Raw genomic sequence first — 16,967 nt, 5'->3', positions numbered from 1 at the left:
CAATTGGGGTCTCCCATTCACCCCCATCTACTAGCTGCAGTACGCCCTGTTCAACAAGTTTATCTAACTCAGTATATATCTTGTGTTTAAGAGCAAATGGCACCCTATGCGGTTTAATCCTGACCAGCACTACATTAGGATCTAGTTTAAATGTTATTGGCGGGTCGTGTATGTCCCCAGAGCTGAATCAAACACATCTGCGAATTCCTCGCATACTGTCGCTAGACTCGCAACTTGCATCTGGTTGATTCTGGCTACTTGAATGCCTAGTGCATCAAATTAATCGAGCCTGATCAGGCTTGTTCGCTGACCCCCTACTACAACAACGTCCAGGTGCCCAGAAAACCCCTTAAATTTAATGGATAGTGTGGCCTCACCCTTGACTGTGACTCTGGAATTCTGGAAATCAGTTAGTATAATGTAAGAAGGCCTCAGCTTGGCCCATCTCTTACTGCGATTACAGATGAAATTAAATGTCTCAAGTGAAATAATAGTTACGGCAGAGCCCGTGTCCAGCTCCATCTTGCAGGGGACCCATTGCAGCTCCACCTGAAGTCTAAACTTTGGCTTAATGGGGTGGCAAGCTCCTGTACAGCAAATGCTTCTGTGGCTGGAGCAAAACTTCACACTGTACTGTCCCGGGGCCCTGGTACCTCTCCTGGTCAGAATGTCTGACTGGCGATTCGATGGCCAGTCCCTCTGGTGACCTCTGCAGATGGACCTGATGTGGCCAGTCTTTCCGCAGGCCCAGCACGTGGCTGTCTGGGACCTACAGTCCAAATTTTGGTGGTGGCCACCACACCCTGGGCACCTAAGGAAGGGATCTGCCTTGTAAGTCGCCCCTTGTTGTCTGTCACTGTGATGCTGTTGGTTGTTGCATCTATGTAGCTTGTCGACTTCTGTGTCATCTTCGGGGTCTTCTGTGTGTTCGGCGTCCTCGTGATGGATGGCTTCCACATGTTGAGCTGTTTTGGTGGGCCACATGGCTCGTACGGCCCCGCTGGCGGCTTCGTCCGCCATGATTTCTTTCAGCGCATCTGGGAACGACAGAGTCGCTTTAGCAAAGAGTTTTTGCTATAACTCTTGGTTCTGGAGACCACAGACAAGCCGGTCTCGTAGCCTCTCCTCGATGTTCGAGAACTGGCACAGGCGTGCAGCCTGCCTCAAGGCTGCAATGAATTTGGATGCTGTTTCACCTGGTTGCTGAACTCTCTGTTCGAATGCATGGTGCCAAGCAATTACCGACAGCTTGGGTTGAAAGTGGTCTCTGAGCTTCTTCTTCAAGTCCGTGAACGTTACGGACTCCAATGATGTTGGCGCGAACAAGTTCTCCACAATGTCCAACGTGGCTGGGCCGCACACACACAGGAGAGTAGCGGCCTTCAGGCCGTCTTCGGCAACTTGATTCGTGTGAAGATAGATCTCGACCCTGGATAGATACGAGGACCATCTTTCTGTGTGAGTTATATCAAATTCTTCCAGCTTTCTGACCTTGGCCATTTCTGCTGGTCTTTGTGGCTGGGCCTCATTGTCTTCGCGTTCTGCTCCTCTGTTGCCCAGGGACTGTCCTCTGGGCACGTGGTTGCTAGCGTGGCTGTGCTAGGCTGACCGTGGGGGGGAATTGCTTTTCCCGCCAGGCGTGTTCGGCCTCTCCCCTAGTGACTCTTCAGCTTGGAGGAGCAGGATCCCATCCTCGTCGCCAGTGTTAGATACTGGGTTCGTGGCTTCAATGACGAGACGAGGCGAGTGAGTTCAGCAAAGATCATTGTTTATTTGCTTGCAGGTACTGAAGTGAGGAACAGGGCTGTAAATGCAGCAATTTATACCCTGGCCTCTAGGCGACGGCCAATAGGTTTAAAGCAACCTATTGCTGCCCTAGAGGCAGCCAATGGTGGCGCTGGAGACAGGTTGTCTGAGAGCTGGGAACCATTAGCCAGCTTCCCTGCTTAAGCAGCCTACCAGCAATTAACCCACGTGATGTTCCCTTAACAAGACAAAGCCCAATACATTACACTGGCTATGGGATCTACCTATAGCTTTTTATTGACAGGGATAATAGTTGCCTTGTAATTAATTCCCACATGTTTTCAACGCCTGCTCTCAGTGCTCAGTTGTAAATCATGTCCAAGCGACAGTTAATTACTTGGCTGGTTTAGTATGTATGTATGAGTGGAAGTAGAAAGCAGAACCAGAGTTAGCCAAAGCCAGACAATCAGCTTGAATCTGAAATCTCTCCCTTGCAACCCTGATGCTTTGGGGATATTTGGGTATTTGGTAGTCCTAGAACAGGAGTGTCAAAAAGGCAGCTTGCAGGCCAAATGAGCCACGTGCAGGCCATGCCCATCTGGCTCCGCAAAGGCAAAAAACTTCATGATACATCATGATACGTCACGTGATGTGATTGAGTTTGATACCTGTGTCCTAGAAGAAAAAGTGTGATGAGGAATAAGTTACCATACTAGGGGTACCCATTGATGGCTACAAAAGAATTAGTATAGCTACATCTATTGAGTTTCCATATTTAGCCACCTTTAAAGGTGATTAAAGATTTCTTTACATTCCTTTTTCTTCGCAAAAAAACACCTGATTTGAAACTGACCCAGGTAGTCAGGCCTAATAATGGATCTTATCTAAAACCATAAAATTAAAATAAACAACAAACCTCAACATTTACCTTCTACATTCCAACCTAACATTCATCATCCCTTTCCCCATTTTTTAAAATTGTAAACCATTTTTAGAAATTTACTTTAGAAATTTGACCATTTCAAAATGTTTGTTTAATAAAAAAAATGGTGCAGTAGGTGATTTATGCCTGCCTCTGTTTTTTTAAAAAATAATATGATATTTCTAAAAATGCAAAATTGGCTTGCTTTGGAAAAAAACTATATTCATTTTGATTTTTAACAGACCGCATTCTAGAGTGAGCATGTTAAAAAAATCTTGCAACCTGTAGCCTGCTGTTTCTGTTTATATTTTACATTTTTAATCAGTATAATTTTATTGAAATCTAAACTTTGTCACCATCTGCTCTGATTTTTGTTCATACAACTACTTTAGAAATAACCTCACCTGCCAATGTTTAGTATTCATATAGATTCATGTAGATTGCATATAGATTAAGTACTACTTAATTTTTGTAACAATTTTTCTGCAGCTTTGTTTCATTTGAGACAGAATGGCTCAATTTTCTCTCTTAGGTTTAGAAATACATCAGAGTGCAAATATTCAGACAATTATTTCGAGAGTATTTAGTAAGTAATAAGCCTGTTCTAATTATTTCTTTAGAGAAATTGAACAAATTCTAATATGATTCTAATTTGTTTGCACAGAATAACAATTAAAATGCAAATTAATGAATAATGCTATTTTAAAGGTAGGCCGTATAAATCACAGCTATAAAACATGAAGATGACCATGGAGCTGAATGCATTAGATTGCTGATCAGCAGACTTATCATGTAAGCTTACTTGGAAGTCTGTTCAGCAAACTATCATGCTAGAAATTTTGGAAAAATGAAGAACTAGATCTAAAAACTGATTATTAGGAAGGAGAAGGATCCTTTGGAATGCATGGAACTTTGCAAATAAAAAAGCATCTCTATTCCAATCATATTTTTTCAAGGATTGCAAGACTGCTTTTAAAGTTTTTGCTGATGGTCTCCAGACTGGAGACTGGCATAACTTGAGTTTGTAGGGCAAAAATAAAGCTCCAGTATGAAGAAGGTAGTTCTCCTAAACACATCGAGTTGCTTCAAAAGCTCACTCTGGGTTGTCTAATGTGCTGGCATGCATTGATTCAAAATAGGAGAAAAAAGCAGCTTTTGAAAGTCAGTTAGGAACTAACAGGCTGTTTAAATGGGTTGTCTGAGAAATAGTATGTGGGTAGTTCTGCCTCCATTTTTCCCCCTCAATCACCTCTCTCTTTTGTTCCTATTTCCTTCAAATGGATGCCTGGCCATATTAAGAAGCTGTTAAGAAGCTCATCTTTAAGATTTCTCTTCAAGCGCAATGGTTCATAAACCCAGGCTTTGAGCCAGATGGTGGAAGTCATGGCTGTTTCTAGTCCAAGTCCTTTTAGTACTGGGTTCTAGGTCCCAGACACCCAGTTTGGCCAGTTAAGAAGAGGCATTCCAAACACAAGGGCAAAAGGTCAAGTGGGAAACAAAACATAGTTTTAAATAGGAATTTTCTCACTGCTTCTCGCTGCTTGGCCTTCCCTGCCAGACAAAAGACAGATGGCGATGACTTCTGATAGCACTGGCCAATTGCCAGGCTGGGGTTAGACAGCAGTGACCAGCAGTGTTTCTGGACAGTCTTACTGAGGGAACTAATAAAGAGGACACATAAACAAAGGCCCACATTATCCTTTTGAATCATTCTTGTTGATCAAATTTTGGAGTGGTTGAGAGGAAGAGGCCTAAAAAGGTCAGTTTGGATTTATACAGAGAGAAGCAACCTAGAATAAGGAGAAATTTCCTGACAGTAAGAACAATCAACCAGTGAAACAACTTGTCTTCAGAAGTTGTAGGTGTTCCAATACTGGAGGCTTTTATGATGGGACTGGACAACCATTTGTCTAAAATAGTATAGGGTTTCCTGCCTGAGCATGGGGTTGGACTAGAAGACTTCCAAGGTCCCTTCCAACTCTGTCATTCTGTTTTCTAAATGGTAGTATTTTGCTTACCCCAGATATGACTCAGTAGAACAACTTTAAACCTTAGAGAAGCATTACACATTTCTATAACTAAAATAAATAGAAATATCAAATTGGTTCCAGACCAACTGAGAAATGTGTTATCATTTTGACTTGCGCCAGATGCCTATGACGGGTTTTACTGAAAATATATTGTAAGTGAAGGCTTGATTAATCTAAATCTAATTAAAAGTTAATGAAAAGGACCCTTGATTTTGGCAAGCAAATGTTTGCATATGGACAGCCATAAAGTAAGAAAAGAAGCCTTTCAGTGCATTGTGGTTTCATAGAAAGCATCTGTGGAAGAGTAGTTGTTTGAATACCGTCCAACAAAGCCACACATTTAAGTTCTTTCTCCTGTTTGTGCAGATAAGATTTCATTGCAATGTTAGCAGAGATTTCTATTGCTTAATCATATGAGGAGATACTAAATAGAATTGCTAAGACAACACTTTATTGCATCTATTGTTTTCCCTACACATGCTAAAGGTGGGACGCGGTGGCTCAGTAGGTTAGGACGCTGAGCTTGTCGATCAGAAGGTTTGGTGGGTCGAATCCCGAGTGCCGCGTAACAGAGTGAGCGCCTGTTACTTGTCCCAGCTTCTGCCAACCTAGCAGTTCAAAAGCACGTAAAACTGCAAGTAGAAAAATAGGGACCACTGCAGTGGGAAGGTAACAGTGTTCCGTGCACCTTTGGCATCTAGTCATGCCAGCCACATGACCACGGAGAAGTCCTCGGACAAGCGCTTTGAAACGGACATGAGCACTGGCCCCTAGAGTCGGAAACGACTAGCACGCATGTGTGGGGGAACCTTTACCTTTACACATGCTTACTTTCAACATTTCAACAAATACATTCCATCTCTGTAGCAAAAGAAGTAAGGAAAACTTTTTTTAAACTTTCCCTTCAAAGGTATATGGGTGGTCCTTAATTAATAACTGATCGCTTAATAATCTTTTGAAATTAGAAGAGTCTTGAAAAAAGCTACTTATTATATGACCCATTCTTGAAATTATGAATACCATGACACCGCTGTGTTCACATGATTATATTTTGGGCACTGGGCAACCATCTCACATTTATGAACAGTTGCAGTGTTCTATGCGCATGTGATAGCATTTTGCAATGTTTTGTGACATTTCCTGGCAAACAGCCCCCCCCATCCATTGGATAAGATGTATTTGACTCATTAATGACCATTGTAAAATGTCATAAAATTGAGTTATGTGGTTTGACTTATGTTCACAATGACCTACCACCAAAATTCTGGAATCAGTTGTGGCTGAAACTTGAGCATTATCTGTAGAATGATTGATCTGTGCCTTTATAAAATTTTGAATAGGCAAATTAAAATTTTCATCCAGGTCTTTGAAATGGTAAGTAATCACTGTTCAAAAATTATAGGGAAAGTTGAAAGTTGAGCAAATTAGCACCTAATCTAAGCAAAGGACAGCATTTGGCTGATGCCCATGAAAGCATAACCTTTTTCAGCACTTATTAAAATGTTTATCACTTTGAATCTTTCTCCCTCTTTATCTTCTCTTAACTTAAGTGATCACTAGTAAAAGCACTTTTGAAGAAAGTTCTAAAAATACTCTTTTGTAACTGCTGTGTAAGTAATTCATATCAGTGAAATAAAAGGACATTGTGCTAAATGAGCTGGTGACATGGAATAAAATGGTACGTCAACTGTAGAGGTGTTCCTTGGTGTGGAACCGACACTTATTTATTTATTTTGAGCAAGGCATTTGCTTTCTGCCATTTGGGGATCGTGGAAATTGGTTGCAGATTATTTAAAGTGAAAACAGTGAGTCAGCCACACCAAAGAGCTAAATGTTGAAAAAAGTTAAATAGAGAGAAGATTGTCCACAGTCTTCCTTCCAAATCACAAGGAACTCTTAAGGATATGGAAAATATGATCACCATCGCCACCATCATCACCACCATCCTTATCTTTATCATCATTGTCTTCATCTTGGGAACCTGGATTCATTATCTTCTATTAAAACCTGTAAAAAATCTAAATCCTAAAAACTTAAATAAAATGATTAATTTAACCATTAATATTACCATCAATTAATAATTACAATGAGGCTCAGGGGAGAGTTTCTTGGAACTGATTCTGTAAAATAATTATGCATTGAAGTGCAACCTTTAATCCAGTCCTGTCCATCTACTTTGGTCCTGTGTCATTCATTTATTTATTTGATTGTTCAATGCACGGTATATCTTGTTTTTTCTTCAGGATTTTAAGAAAGGGTATATAACATTTCCCCTTCCCAACCCGCACCTGGATAAATGTTTGTTCTTTTATCAAGTTTATTTAAGCTGAAGAAGGGTAAGGAGACCCTTGTTGTGTTAGACCCAATTTCCAACTAATCCACCATTCTGTTTTTCAGAAAGATCAACTAAATACCCCAGAAAATCCATAGGCAGGGCAACAATCTCCCCTTGTTAGCAACAAGTGATGCCATATTGTGCCTGATCTTGGAAATATCATATACCATATTGCCTCTATCTAAGCCCCTTCCAAATCCATCTGGACTGATATCTGCTCTTATCTTCAGAATATGAATGTCAGGGAACAAATATATATTGATTATCCTATTTTGATTAGTTTGCTAGAAGAATTAAAGAAAAAACCCAGGAATATGAAAATATGGGATTTGTTTATTGATGTATTAATAATGGAAGAAATTCTTTGCTGACAGGTGTCATTTTATTCATATCCAGATTTTAAATCAGACAGCTCCATATAAGCTGCTTATAGGAACTTTGAATATCAGGAGGTTTTTTTCATCTATAGCAAATCATAAAACTGTAGCTGATTCAACACATTCTTGGCTACTGAAGTCTATAACTTGTATTGAAGGAGAGAACAGTACAAATCTATAACAGATTTTATTATAAATATCACCAATGATTTGTAATGTGCTATCCAAGTTCATTACTTGACCTTCTCACTTAAGGCCAAGGACCTAGGACAAAACAAAAGTAATCATTCATGTGAAGTGAAGGCATTTGTTATATGTTCTATAATTATTAAGTGGGGCGTTGCATCTGGCCTCCTTAACCAATATAAGTTTCTCAAGAGATTCTCTTCAAGGAATCAAGAGCAAGACCAGAGGGGTACTAACTTATTGAACTACTTCTATTTGTGAACAGACAATACATTTTTGCATGTATCTTTCCTTTAAATATCTTTATCAGTCTGTCTTTTAAAGCAAAGTGGCAGAGGGATGGGTGAGAGGCAAAGATTTCTGGCAATTGTGCTCAGTATCACCGTTTATTTCAACTATTTTCTTCCTGATCCTAAAGAAGAGCTACAGTAATAATCATTTTAATGTCTTTCCTCTTTTGTTCAGGTTTATGAATATAATATTGCAAGCTTAGAATAAAGGTAAAGGTAAAGGTTCCCCCGCACATGCATGCTAGTCGTTTCTGACTCTAGGGGCCGGTGCTCATCTCCGTTTCAAAGCCGAAGAGCCAGCGCTTGTCCGAGGACGTTTCCGTGGTCATGTGGCCGGCATGACTAGACGCCAAAGGCGCACGGAACGCTGTTACCTTCCCACCGTAGTGGTCCCTATTTTTCTACTTGCATTTTTACGTGCTTTCGAAATGCTAGGTTGGCAGAAGCTGGGACGAGTAACAGGCGCTCACTCTGCTACGAGGCACTCAGGATTTGACCCGCCAAACCTTCTGATCGACAAGCTCAGTGTCCTAACCCACTGAGCCACCGCATCCCTAAGCTTAGAATAGTTACAAGAAAATTGTTTAGTTGGGGAGAAAATACATTTTCCTAATGCATTGTAATGATGGTGGTCAGTGAAAAAGTAGAATTATATATACCGTAAACTGAAAAATTGGATGACCAAATCAGGGATTGAAAATAAATCATGTACCCTTCCTTCAAAAAAGAGTGATTAAATATACATTTTATTTTATTATTTTACTTTTCCATTTAATGTATAATGTTGCATCCTGTCTCTTCTCCAGAAGTTTACGGTGATATCTATTGTATTCCCTTCCTCCAGTTTTTCCCTCACAAAAACAAACCTGAAGGTTAGGATAGATTGAAACAGAGTGATTGGCTCTAATGGTATGTGCGGTAAGGCAGTCAAACCTGAATATTTTATGATTCCCAGGCCTCATCCAGCCCTTTGGCTGCCCCTGTCTGGCCCATGTGAAGTCAATTGGAAATTAGAAATCAAATGTAAATTAGTGTACACCATGCATGCAATACAGTTCCATTGCTTTTATTTTGAAGGTGACTGCTTTTTTATTTAGTTACGTATGTGTGTGTATGTGGGCCTATGCACTCTCACAACCCTATTGGTTTGTCTATCTATAACAGTCCCAGTTTCTCACATGGTGTCTTGGGAAAATTAATTGCTCACCCCTGCTCTAGATCATCTAATGAGCTTCCAAGGCTGAAAGGAGAATCTTAGTCTACTTGGCTCTAGTCCAATACCTTGGCCACTATACCGCTCTGGACCATGTCTTCATCATAATTAAAAAATATTACATTTCAGTCTTGACAGTATTTATTCAAGGGAATGCAATAGCGCTCTGTTTTTTTAACTTGAGATTTTCTTATGAAAATATACTGTATATATATAATGTAAAAATCACTATTTACAAATCTGAGTTTGTATGTTTAAAACAAATGTAGTACATTTATAAGGTATTCAATTGGTGGTATTTAAATAAATAGAAAACCAGACTCTATTCTCTTTTTAATCTTGAAACAACTGTGTATAAATTTGCAGAAAGATTGTGTGCTTCAGGAAAGATTCTATTCATGTAAGGATTTGCTGAAGTGCTAAAGACTGCTAAAGACATTTTTCACAAGCATTTTTTTTCTTTTTGTAGCTAATAAAAGTGCTTTAACTTACTGGATTACTTGATGTTTATGACTTTTAATGATTTTTGTTGTTAACTTTCTCGGCATGGTATAGAGTAGACCTCTTCTATTCTACAAACTATGCATCATGGTAAATTCATTTTTTTAAAAAAGGTAAAGGTTCCCCCGCACATGCGTGCTAGTTGTTTCCGAGTCTAGGGGCCGGTGCTCATCTCCATTTCAAAGCCGAAGAGCCAGCGCTTGTCTGAGGACATCTCCGTGGTCATGTGGCCGGCATGACTAGATGCCAAAGGCGCACGGAATGCTGTTACCTTCCCACCGTTGTGGTCCCTATTTTTCTACTTGCATTTTTACATGCTTTCGAACTGCTAGGTTGGCAGAAGCTAGGACGAGTAACAGGCGCTCACTCTGTTACGCGGCACTTGGGATTCGACCTGCCAAGCTGCCAACCTTCTGATTGACAAGCTCAGCATCCTAACCCACTGAGCCACCGCGTCCCTCTTTCGTTTTTTTTAAAAACACATCTGTCTCTAAATCCTTAAAAACACATCTGTCTCTAAATCCTTTATAACTCTTTGCATGGGATGAATATGACACGGGATGAGATGACACGGCATGGGATGAATATGAATATGACACTGCCTATTTATATATTGCATATAGCTGAAGTGAAAACACAGAGTACAAAGCAATATTTCAGTTGGCAGTGAGCCGTAAGAAGCAAATGGGTTGCCATCAGAGAAAGTTGAAATAATATTGCATGTTGCCAATAGTTGCTAAAGTTGCCAATAGTTGCTAAAGTTGAGAGGCGATGCACTTTACACACCAGAAAACTGTATTATTCCCATATTTATGTGCATTTTTATTGGAAACATCCTTGAAAGGTTTATTTTGGGACAGGACCTTGTTAGCTTTACCAGGACAGCTAGGGGCAGAAATATATCATCATCATACTGATGATAGCGCCCTGTGCTGATGGATAACTTCCTGCAGATAGATGAGAGGGGAGAACTGATGGATAACTTCCTGCAGATAGATGAGAGGGGAGAATATAGAGCCCTCAGGCATTCCAGCAACACTGACTGCAGCCAACCATGGAGAAAAGAGGAAAACTATCACAAAACAGCTGTCCCTACTCAGTATGATGTGGCCTGAAACCTTAGTAAACCCCAGCACCGAACATGACACAAATTGTTCCCCTGTCCTGCCTAGTGGGAGGGGAAATGAAATTGGCGGAATCCCATCCATAACTTTCTTTAACATAGCCCAACAACAGGTTAGAAGGACAGTACTTTCAGGAGAATCAGCAACGGAGATCTTACGTACAAACTCAGGCACCCAAAGTTTGCCATGGGGCTGATAACTCAATCCTCGAATTTGAGAGAGAGACTTTTACCTTAGCAAAGGGTCTTCTTTGTCCAGCTGAAAATATGAATCATTGTGTAATTCAGGCAAAAGCAAAAAGCATTCATTAAGGGGGGAGGGGCTGTCAAGTTCTTTTGCAGGGTACAGAAACAAGTGATACCTAATAAATTTGGTATATACCATACAGTAAAAGACACTGGTTACAAGTGAGACTTGAACAACAGAAAACGTTCTGGATAACGTTCCAGAGGTGGCAAATTTATGGGTTATATTACTGTTTCCCAGCTGGGTTTCTATCTTTCTTAAAATGTGCAAGTATGTATTCAAGGACTTTGAGAATATGGTCTCTATTGTGTAGTTGCTGAAAAAACAAGTTCTCACATACAAAAAAAATGGCCTCAGCTAAAAAGGGAAAGACATGTTTTCTTAAAGTTAAAAAAGAGGCCTAGACTGCCATATTTAAAGTGCCAATATCACCTTTTTAAAATGCTAATAATGAAGCCTAAAATTTTGAAGATAGACTGACTCAAGGAGGGTTGGTTGGTTTTTTTAATATAGCCATTTGGAAGAGCCCTTAGTGAAGATGCAAAGAAGTCAAGCTGAGTCTTTAAAATGTTATTTGCCAAAACCAGCTACCTTTAACCATTCCTCTTTTTGGAAATTACTGTGTTAGAAGAGAGAGCAATATAGGTTTTTTTTTTTACCCATTTTTGGTTTTTTTCCATTTTTTTATTTAGAAAATTAAAATACAAAATACAAAGGAAAAGAATTTTTTTCCAAAGACAAAACAAAACTAGACAAAACATAAAAATATCTGAGTTGAAAGGACAAATAAAAAAACACATATTATCACCTGCTAGTTGAACACTGACAAATATATTGCAAAACTTTATAAGCTTCTACATTTATCTGCAACCCAATCTGATCTGTCATACATTACACACACACACACACACACACACACACACACATACATAAAGAAAAAGTAGTGAACAGGTTAATCAGCAGCAGAATTAAACTTCAAGGCCCTCTGTTACTAATCTGTTATTGTAATTAACTTGTAGAAAGTCTACAATTGTTTCTTATCAACCACAGATCACCCCAATCATTATCTCTGATCTGTCCAGGATCAAATATACTTGATTGACTCTTAATAATACAACATTTCCTTAGGATTTTAACTGGGAACTTTCTCAATAATTGCATCTCATTTCCGAAGTTCCTACTTCTCTGTTGTAAATAACTCGGCAGCATCCGTTGTTCAAAAAGCTTCTTTAAAAAACACAGCATTCATCTTGCCAAGAAAGTCCATCATTCGTCAATTCCATTATCTCAGAATTTCTTACATTCATATTCCTTTCCATTTTTTTCCTGGTAAATTTGTAATTTTCAGACAGATTCTTTCTTTGCCTGGCAGCAAATCAGATTCCAAGTCAGCAAGTTGTGAATCAAGTCCAACAGTTATTTTCTGCTTTTGGTTATCATCCTGGGTTTGGTTCAAAGCTGTTGTTAACCCACCAAGTTTTTTATTTATATTTTTAAAAAATCTGTAAATTGGAGAACATTCTTTTTTCAAATCATTCCCACAAAGCTTTATCTCCTTTTAGAGACATCGTGAAAACACAGTGTTCCTTACAAGGGCAAAAGAAGCAGATAAATCACAACCTGGCATCCACAGAGAACAGCTGAGATATTTTTTTTCCAAAATAAAAATGATTAAAAGAAAGAGAATTTCCCATTAAAAGTTTAATAATAATAATAATAATACGTTTCTCCTTAGTTCTAGGTTGCTTCTCTCCTTGATTAGTTTCCATCTGTTGCTTCTTGTCCTGCCTTCAGGCGCTTTGGAGAATAGCTTGACTCCCTCTTCTTTGTGGCAACCCCTGAGATACTGGAACACTGCTATCATGTCCCCCCTCATCCTTCTCTCCATTAAACTAGACATACCCAATTCAAGATCAGAATTTTTTTAAGGAGCCGAAAAGAACAAAGTTTATTATATAACCTTGGACACTGAGCTTGTCGATCAGAAGGTCGGCAGTTTGGTGGATCAAATCCTGAGTGCCACGTAACAGAGTGAGCGCCTGTTACTCGTCCCAGCTTCTGCCCACCTAGCAGTTCGAAAGCACGTAAAAATGCAAGTAGAAAAATAGGGACCACTACGGTGGGAAGGTAACAGCGTTCCGTGCGCCTTTGGCGTCTAGTCATGCCGGCCACATGACCACGGAGACGTCCTCGGACAAGCGCTGGCTCTTCGGCTTTGAAACGGAGATGAGCACCGGCCCCTAGAGTCGGAAACGACTAGCACACATGTGCGGGGGAACCTTTACCTTTACCTTTTTAAGTGTAAGTCCAATAGGATGACTTTCACTGCCAGAGAATGTATTTTCACTGCTGACTTCCTTACTGCAAAAGTTTAAGTGGTTTAGCGTTCAATGATAAACAATGAGGAAACAGAAAAAAAAGTTGTAAAAGTCCAGCAAGCAAGTATAAGATAGATCAGCAACCAACTAATCAGATAAAATGTAGAAAGAGTAGAAAAACTTTAGAAACTGCAATTAAAATCTAGGAGTACAAGAACAGCTGAAGGGAAAAGACGTTAAGAGAGCCAAGCTTCTGTTCATTTCTTACCGAGAATTGTGGTCTTCAAGATCCCCTCTTCTCTGTAGGTCTGAAGATCGTCTTGGGTCCTTCCTAGTCTTCCCTTTAAAAAACAGGAGGCAAGACGCCAAATAACCTGCTTTGGCAGCAAAAATTGGCTGTTCATTGGTGGGAGAAAAGAAATCGCCCACTGCTCACCATGCGATCTTGGGAGAAGTCCCTTCTTTTAAATTGTGTAAGTAGAACATTGATAGTTTTCATAGGCAGGTTGTGGAAATCACTTCAATGTCAACGTTTTATGAGATCAGATAAGGATTCATTAAAGGAAATGTCTATGGAGATTCTCAGTCACCCAGGTCATGGTTGTCTCAAAGCTGCTTTTTCAAGAGGCAACTGAACTTTCTTATTTTTCTTTGAAGACGTTTGGCTTCTTCAGCTTCTTGGATGAGAAGCAAAGGTCTTCAAAGAAAAACCAGAAAGTCCAACTGCCTCTTGAAAAAGCACCTTTCAGACATTCATTAAGGAAAATAGAGATAAATTATTTTTCTATTTTGAACTGGTGTAATTTCATTGTTCCTGAAATGGTGTCATGATTCAAAAAGCATGGAAGTAGAGTGGTCTTGTGGTTTGGTCATTTCTCAAACCTAGTACTGTGCTGATTTTGTATTAGAACAGACAACTATGCTAAGTGCAAAGGAATAAGTAAATAACAGGAACAAAACTATAGCTGTTTTAGAAACTCTGAAATTAAGAAAAAGGCCTTTTTTTTCTTTCCTCTTTTCTGGGAAACTGAAATTCTTTTATACTCTATTGGAAATGTGCAGTGCATAATTTGAATTATTCATGGAATCATCATATTGAGTATGTTAAATTTAAAGGCGTAGTTGGATAAATATATGCTCCCACAAAACATCAGATTAGTATAAATTCAATTGCAATTTATGAAAGTTATGATGGCTATACTAGATTTAGGTCCTGCGGGTTAGATGGTAATGCTATGTAATGCATAGATCTAAAGTTCTGCCCTCTTTCAAGGAAAAGCTATACTTTATATTTCCATTCTTGATGACCCAAATGCTGCTATGGCCACCCTCTTGTGGTGCCTGGAGGTGGTGGAGGCCTAGATGGGGGACAACAGGCTTCGATGAACCCTGGCAAGACCGATTGGCTTTGGGTACATAGGGCTCCAGGATCTTGGACTTTGTTATCTTTGACTCTGGTGGATGGGATTGGCACTGCCCAGACAGATCCAGTTCTCAACTTGGAGGTTCTCCTGGACATGACTCTTGCTCAAGGATCACGTTGTAGCAGTTGTGGCTAGGACAGTCTTTGCACAACTTTGTGTTGTGCGACGGTTCAGGCCTTTCCTGGACCAGGATTCCCTGTGCTCAGTTGTTCCGTCCCTGGTCATCTCATATTTGGATTATGGTAATGCACTCTACATGGGGCTACCCTTGAAGAGCATCTGGAAGCTACAACAGCTGCTACAGAGTGTGATGGCACAGGCAGTGTTGGGGGCCCCAAGGATGGCCCACTAACATCACTGCTCCGCGAGCTGTATTAGCTGCCAGTCTGCTTCTGGGTGCAATTGAAGGTGTTGGTGATCACCTTTAAAGCCCTTCATGACATGGGTCCAGTCTATATGAGGATTGTCTCACCCCACTGGGTTTGACCTGCCCCACTTTGTGCTGGCAGTGGAGGCAAGCTGCCGGTCTCATCAGCTTGATTATTCCAGTTGGTGGGGTCCCAGAGGAGGGCCTTCTCTGCTGTTGCTCCTGCTCTCTGAAACATCTTGTCCCCTGATGTGAGGTTGCCCCCAACCCTCCTATCCTTTCATAAGGGCTTCAAGACCTGGTTCTGCCAATTGGCCTGATGCCCCAATGGGGGAACAGTGCAGTGGAGCTGCTTGATTGAGTAACATCTCACCTCCTTCCACTCTGCCCCTGCCCTCTTCATGTGTCATTAGATTTGAATGTATGGTTTTAATTTATTTATGTTGTACTTTATAAATACATTTTTATGAGCATTAAGTTGTCTGGATTTACCCTGTAGCAAGATGGATGGCCAATGAATTTTATAAATAAATAAATGGAAATATATTCAGATTGGGAGAGGAAGTTAAAATTCTACGTTGGTTGCAGGTCCCAAGAGTAGCAAGGAGTAGAATTTCTGTATGGATTTGGGACTCAAGCCATCTGTTGAAAAACCCTGGATTAACTGGAATTGGCAGGGAAAGTTTAGGCCAAAATGCCAGAAGTGTTTTATTTCTTTTCAGTGCTACTGGCGCAGTTGTATATTTTCAGTTTTGCCGGCATTCTTTGATGTTCTATTTCTGTTTGTACTGCTTAATGATTGCCCATTTTGGTCTATAATTCTAAACCTCCTTTATTTTATATGCATTAAAATGAAAAGCATTTGCATTTACTCTCATATTTCAGGGCTCTTCAATTAAACGGGAAATGTAAACCTTTGGTAAAAGGGTCACTCCTGAGGATTTCTTAGAAATGGGGTTGCCTACTTCTCCAATCAGGAAAAAGTAATGGCAGCTTAATTATGTGTACCCAGTGGAACAGAAGTCAGGGAAGATATAAATGTAGCTATCACATGGCAGGCTTTTTTATGTGTTTGTGCATTTAAAAATGAGCTTAATGTGCTGAATTTTAAACTCCTGCCTTTCAATAGAAACCATATAAGGCTTTTTCCCCCAGCTCATTTCTCAAGTGGTACTACAGTATATTCTTTTGTGGTCTTAAGAGAAAATTCACATACCATTACCAGTTCCATTCAGCTCTCAAACCGTCAGCCTTTCTTAAACCTGAGTAAGGATGGTTCTTTGTTGAATGAACTACTGCCCGCTCTATTGAACTATCCATCTTTGTGGTAATCTCAAGTGGAGATTTGCAACATCTACAGAAGTCAGTGTGAAGCCCAAAAGTGAAGAAGGTGCTGAAGTCTCTCTCTCTCCCTCCCTCCCTCCTTTGGAAACAGAAATGCAAGCTCTCTTTACCTTCAGCATAGAAATGATTATGTACCTGCATGAAAAAGTTTTTTCAACACATCCTGCTATCCAGCCTCTTTAGTGGTGAAGGGGGAGGGGGGAAGAAGGAACCAAGGGATTGGTGGACTGCAAGGAATCCTGCACTCCTGCTCTACATTCTACCTATCACCAAGAGCCTTCTTCTTCCAAGAAGGAAGAGGGCTCTCTCCCTTTGTCGCTGGTGCTCCCCCCCCCCGCAACCCTACCTTGCTAGCATGTATTGAGTTGCTCCCTTGTCCTTCCCCTTTCCACATAAACTTATGCCATTTCACCTGTCCTCACGACCCACAGGAGATTCCAAGTAAGTCCACTTCCTCCTCCTCCTCCTCCTCCTCCTCCTCCTCCTCCTCCTCTTTGCAGAACTGCTTGCCCCTTTGTTGTGGGGGGGAACAAAAAAAAAGCTG

The 16,967-nt window shown here is 40.3% G+C and overlaps 1 protein-coding gene across 1 annotated transcript in view; it reads left to right on the top strand.

Moving 5' to 3' along the window:
• The window catches only part of FGF14 (fibroblast growth factor 14), a gene marked incomplete at both ends in the record, with an annotated part of 341,505 nt that overhangs the window by 54,901 nt on the left and 269,637 nt on the right, over nucleotides 1-16,967 (top strand). The gene's annotated exons all lie outside the window — the stretch shown is intronic.

Source organism: Vipera ursinii (assembly GCF_947247035.1).
Source record: "Vipera ursinii genome assembly, chromosome: 4".
In the NCBI taxonomy this organism is placed as follows: Eukaryota; Metazoa; Chordata; class Lepidosauria; order Squamata; family Viperidae; genus Vipera; species Vipera ursinii.
The sequence above is the reverse complement of the archived record's forward strand: the minus strand, read 5'-3'. Positions and strand labels throughout refer to the sequence as shown.